At 43.5% G+C, this 6,233-nt stretch overlaps 1 long non-coding RNA gene across 1 annotated transcript; it reads right to left on the bottom strand.

Moving 5' to 3' along the window:
* Positions 1-814: 814 nt before the first annotated feature.
* LOC134956813 (uncharacterized) lies at positions 815-2,445 on the bottom strand. The gene is made up of 3 exons (XR_010186192.1): positions 2,326-2,445; positions 1,994-2,015; positions 815-974 (listed from the first exon to the last, which is right to left on the bottom strand). It is a non-coding gene; the product is annotated as an uncharacterized LOC134956813 (long non-coding RNA).
* Between the last annotated feature and the right edge of the window lie 3,788 nt (positions 2,446-6,233).

Below are 6,233 nucleotides of genomic sequence, written 5' to 3'. Positions count from 1 at the left end.
CAGAAAACTGAGCACATATTAAACCATGTTGTCCTGGCAACCCTGTCAAACTAATGAGTGTCGACCTAGAGTGGACACACAAAACATTGCACACATAAACACTACATATAATGATACTCACAAAAATTACAATGCAACATGAACACCATCAATAATAACTCAAAATGTTTTCCATGCTAGCTGATTTTCAACAGTACAACAGTGCATGTTTTTACATTGTAAGTGTAAGTAGGTAATATTTATGTTAGATATGTTAAAACACTTACTTTCCTCAGCAACATTATGTTCACCACTGAGACCATCAGGAGCTTCTTCTGCCCATTCACTGGGTGGTGAAGGCAGCTGGATGGGGGAAGGAGGAGGGATTGGGGAAGGAGGAGGGATGGGGGAAGGAGTCTGGATGGGTGAAGGAGGAGGGATTGGGGAAGGAGGAGAGATGGGGTAAGGAGGAGGGATTGGGGATGTAATTTCTGAGGGTGGGTCTGATTGAGATGGCGAGGGGGGCGGAGAGAATGTTTGTCCAATAGAGGGTGAGGTGGGCTGAGAAGGGGAGTTGGAAGTAGAAGGAGAAGGGGACTGGGAAGGAGGAGAAGGGGGCACAGAAAGAGAAGGAGAGGTGGGCTGAGAAGGGGAGTGGAAAGGGGAGGGGGCCTGGGAAGCTGAGGGGGCTGGTGAAGCTGAGGGGGACTGGGAAGCTGAGGGGGCCTGGGAAGCTGAGGGGGACTGGGAAGCTGAGGGGGACTGGGAAGGTGAGGGGGACTGGGAAGCTGAGGGGGACTGGGAAGGTGAGGGGGACTGGGAAGCTGAGGGGGACTGGGAAGCTGAGGGGGACTGGGAAGGGGAGGGGGAGTGAGAAGGGGAGGGGGATTGAGAAGGGGAGGGGGAGTGAGAAGGGGAGGGGGAGTGAGAAGGGGAGGGGGGCTGAGAAGGGGCCTGATGTTGCCTCCCTGCATCTGGTTGCCGTTGTGGTCGTCCTATAATGATATATGTGTTATATTTTAGATTGCATGTTAAATTTCAGAAACACCATTTCTCAATTACACTGTTCTGTCCCATGTAAAAGACACAGGGCTTGTTTTTGTTTTTTTTATTAAGATTTTTCAAACTCTTCATGTTGGCCACAGCAACCAAAATGATTCTACTAAACTTTTTTGATGCTCATTACTGAATCTATTCCATTGAGTCATATTGATTGGTGTAGGCAACATCACCAGATCACTATTCAAGCCACCTTATTATATAGACACCACTGATCAAGTTATTTGGTACAGTTTCCAGCCTGGGTATTAATTCTGGACAACATGCACTTGTTTTGAATCACTTTGCTACAGTCAGTACTGTTTGCCCTAACCACACACACTGTCATATTTATTAAATTTGTTCAGTCAGTGTTGCAATTACAGACTACCACTTAGTGTAAATTTGCAAAATTTATGCTAATAATCTCTGTTATGTAATGTAATTTACTGCGTGCACGCATTTCCCGGATTTGCTGGCGGATCTCCGCCAACAGTTCAGGAGTCCTCCTGCGGAGATCACTCCATCTCCTCTCCAGTTGGATGATGGTCCACCTGCTGCGTACGCGAGACCGCAGTAGGTGGCGGACCTCCGCGTAGGCCTCGCGCTTAACCGATTTGGGATAAAGCGCCCAACGCGGCCTACGCGGCGGTCCATCACCGCAACCAGGACGCGGAGCTCCCGCCTGGTGAAAGGTGCTGCACGCATCATGGCAATGGCGTATTCCTTATTTGGGCATATATTTATAGTGTGTGTTAGCATGTGGTTTGTCTAAAATCTATGCCGTCATTTCAATTAACTTTATTGATCTTTGCAATGCTGTGTAGAGCACAGTGGTAATTTCGCTCGAGCGGAAATACGCAGTCGCGGAAGAGAAAAAAGAAAAAAAAATTTAACACACAACCAACTAAAACACCCACACAAACACAGACACACACACTTTTTTAATAAATTGTAAAAATATCTGTGTACTCACCACAGTTTGTGTGATAATTCAGCTGGACAGTCACAAAGTGGTGAACATTCAGTTTCATTTGTTTGTGTTTTTTTTTAAAAAAAACAGGATTTTATGAAAGAAAACAAATAAGGACACTATTTAGCAACATCACATTATTAGATTCGAAAATAACACATTGTAAGCTTAACCTGTTTACGGTTATTTTTGAAAAACATAATTAGAGATTCCCACACACCCGAATAATTACACAATGACCTTACAATAGTAATCCAAATTTCTGCGTTACAAAATGAGCATAAGCATACTGTGTTTTTGATTAATTTCAAAAAGTAAATAAAAAAACACTATACCTGAAATATTCTTCAACAATGCTTGCCCTGACTTGGCTTCCCCTCCGTGTAACACTCCCCCCACCGAAGCGACGGACAACCCCTGGCTCCTCATCAGGCAATTCCTCTGTCTGAGGAAGCTCTACGCTACTCCTTACTGCGATGTTATGTAGTATAGCGCACAGGACCACTAGTTTACTTGCCATCTCCGGCGAATACATGATGTCGCCACCAGTGCGGTGGAGCACACGAAACCGGCCTTTAAGGACCCCAATTGTGCGCTCCACCAGCTGTCTAGTGGCAGTAAGCGCGGAGTTAAATGCCGTCTGTGGTCCTGGCATGGGATTACGGTAAGGAGTCATGAGCCAGGGGGTGCAAGGATATCCACGGTCTCCTGTTTGAGGAGAAGTAAAAATTAGAAAGAGTATATTCCTAAAATTGTTTAAAAATGGCAGGAAATTATGTTGGCCAACTCACCCAATAACCACATGTCTGCTCGTTGACTTGATCTTAATCTGTGCCATATCCCTGATTGTCTAATGACATAAGCATCATGCGAGTTTCCGGGAAACTTGGCATTCAGGGAAAGGATCTGGAGGGATGGCCCACAAACAACCATTACATTCAGAGAATGAAACAGTTTCCTGTTTCTATAAATTTCTTCATTATGTCTTGGTGGCACAATAGCTACATGTGTGCCATCCACAACCCCAATAACATGTGGGAAGCGACTACCACCTTCCTCAAATTGCCGCTTCACCACATCTAGGGCACCAACATCCAAAGGCATAGCAATAAATTGCTTAACCCGCTTTATGAAAGCCTGGCTGACACGCCGCAGGACCTTACTGAACTGGCCCTGCGACATGCCAACCAGGTCTCCAACAACATGTTGAAAAGACCCTGTGGCCAAAAAATGTAACACAGCAAGGAATTGTGTCAATGGTGGTATTGCTGTAGGATACCGAATTGAAGACTCCAGATCACTCTCTATTATGGAGAGAGTGTCTAGGATTAGATGTGGTGACAGCCTGTATCTACGCACAACAACATCATCTGGCATCCCAAAAAGTAGGACACGGGTGCGGAAAATTGGTGGCCTAGCACGCCTCCGTTGCCTTGGTTGATGAGGAGCCGGTTGTGGTTGTGGGGCTGGCGGTTGGGGTGGGAGTGCTGCCGTGGGTTGGGGTGGGAGGGCTTCTGCTGCCACAAACACTGACATCACACACTTTATAAAAATTAAAAAGATATGTTGAATAAGACAAATGCAATCCAATAAAAACCAAAAAAAAAAAACGGGGTGTCAACTTACTGCAGGAGCATACGACATTTTTTCTGGGTTCAATTCCGGAACAATTTGAAATTGAGACAAAAAAGGAAAAATACAAATTAAAAGTGTGAAAGCTACATTGTTTTTTAAAAAAAATAAAAAAATATGTCAACCAACAAAACAGACACATAATAAGAGCATCAAAGACATAACAAACACCTAAGTATAAATAACGATAAATAGGTTTGACATCTAAAATAGATTCCAATAAAAATTTAGCCCTTTAGTAGCTAGTACAGGCAAGAACAGCACTACTTTGCAGAACAATCCTGGGAAAAATTTGTTAATTTATTATAAAGATGGATGACAAACATAAGCAAAACACTTTGAACAAACACAAACAGCCACAAACACAGGCCAATGGGACTTACCTGCTCCTCCGAAAACAACAGTAAATTAGTGTTTTTTGTCACACTAAACAACACAACAAAAAAGGGGATAAATCTCCCAAAATAAGACACCTACAAGAGACCAAAAATGACAGTAAGCACACATAGAGCCCATTAACACAAACAGCCACAAACACAGGCCAAGGGGACTTACCTGCTCCTCCGAAAACAACAGTAAATTAGTGTTTTTTGTCACACTAAACAACACAACAAAAAAGGGGATAAATCTCCCAAAATAAGACACCTACAAGAGACCAAAAATGACAGTAAGCACACATAGAGCCCATTAACACACACACAGCCACAAACACAGGCCAAGGGGACTTACCTGCTCCTCCGAAAACAACAGTGAATTAGTGTTTTTTGTCACACTAAACAACACAACAAAAAAGGGGATAAATCTCACAAAATAAGACACCTACAAGAGACCAAAAATGACAGTAAGCACACATAGAGCCCATTAACACAAACAGCCACAAACACAGGCCAAGGGGACTTACCTGCTCCTCCGAAAACAACAGTAAATTAGTGTTTTTTGTCACACTAAACAACACAACAAAAAAGGGGATAAATCTCCCAAAATAAGACACCTACAAGAGACCAAAAATGACAGTAAGCACACATAGAGCCCATTAACACAAACTGACACAAACACAGGCCAAGGGGACTTACCTGCTCCTCCGAAAACAACAGTAAATTAGTGTTTTTTGTCACACTAAACAACACAACAAAAAAGGGGATAAATCTCCCAAAATAAGACACCTACAAGAGACCAAAAATGACAGTAAGCACACATAGAGCCCATTAACACAAACAGCCACAAACACAGGCCAAGGGGACTTACCTGCTCCTCCGAAAACAACAGTAAATTAGTGTTTTTTGTCACACTAAACAACACAACAAAAAAGGGGATAAATCTCCCAAAATAAGACACCTACAAGAGACCAAAAATGACAGTAAGAACAACATTTTTACATTAGTCCACAAAACAGAAACACTAAAGCACAGGTTTAGTGTTATAAATTTACATTCAAAATATAGATTAACAACATTTAATATTTAATAAACAAAAAAAAAAATCCTACAACAGAGTTGCATTTAACAAGACGAATGCACGAATACTCACAAACGGAATTTCGCAAAAAGTATGCAATACTGTCTATATGCTAAACGCGAACAAACGTCAAAATGTATGCTTGACAATTACTCACTCAGAAAAGAACAATAGCACCTTCACGCACGGGCCAACAAACTCCAAACTGCAACATCCAAAATACTACAAACTCCAAACTACCAACTCTCACAGCGTGCAAACTAGGCCCTTAAATAAGCAGTGCAATCATTAGCAAGATTACCATACTGTACACCTGTGTGAATGAACGCGCCGCACGTAGGTATAAATAGGCACACACCTGGGCGTACACACGTCATCTCCAACATGGCTTCTCGTGAGGAATTAGCAGCAGAGATGGACCGCATTGCACAGCAGCAGATGGCATTGGCGAAAAAACACCTAGAGTGCCAGAAACGGATGTTGGAATACGCCTCTGCGGATTCTGAACTGGCAGGACCTAGTACTCTGCAAATGTCAGCTTCTGAGCCCCAACAATTGAGTGGGGATACCCTGCCACACACACATACTGGCCAAACTGAGGAGGAATCAGCATTAGCCACACAAACACAACAGACAGAAGCTGCTAGTGAGGAGGAAGATGGTGAGGAGCAACAGGAAGAAACCTCACAGGCTACCTCCAGACGTAAGAAAAGACAGCCAGCATTCACTAAGAGGGAGTTGTGTGTCTTGGTCACGCAGGCCATGTCCAAAGTACATAGAGGCCCCAAAAACATGGGTGCTGCTACAAAAGATCGCATCTGGAGGGACATCACACATTCTGTGAATGAAGTTGGCTCTGTCGTCAGAACATCGCAGGAAGTTAGACGACGGTAAGTGCATCTTGCCAGTCCTTTTTCTGTGCTAAGTTGACTTAAAAATGTAGTGACATGTGATGTTATGTATAGCAAACAGAAGCAGAACATGTGTCCTAGATATTTACATACACAAATAATAAGACTCTACTTTGCCCCTCTTTCACAATACATATGTAGGTGGGCCGACTTAAAATCCCGCCTGAAGGCAAAGAGGTCTGCGGAGTGGAATGCCTCAAGGGCTACAGGGGGAGGACCATCTGTCGCTGTGGAGTTTACAGACT

The sequence above is a fragment of the Pseudophryne corroboree genome, chromosome 9 (assembly GCF_028390025.1).
Source record: "Pseudophryne corroboree isolate aPseCor3 chromosome 9, aPseCor3.hap2, whole genome shotgun sequence".
Taxonomy (NCBI): Eukaryota; Metazoa; Chordata; class Amphibia; order Anura; family Myobatrachidae; genus Pseudophryne; species Pseudophryne corroboree.
The sequence above is the reverse complement of the archived record's forward strand: the minus strand, read 5'-3'. Positions and strand labels throughout refer to the sequence as shown.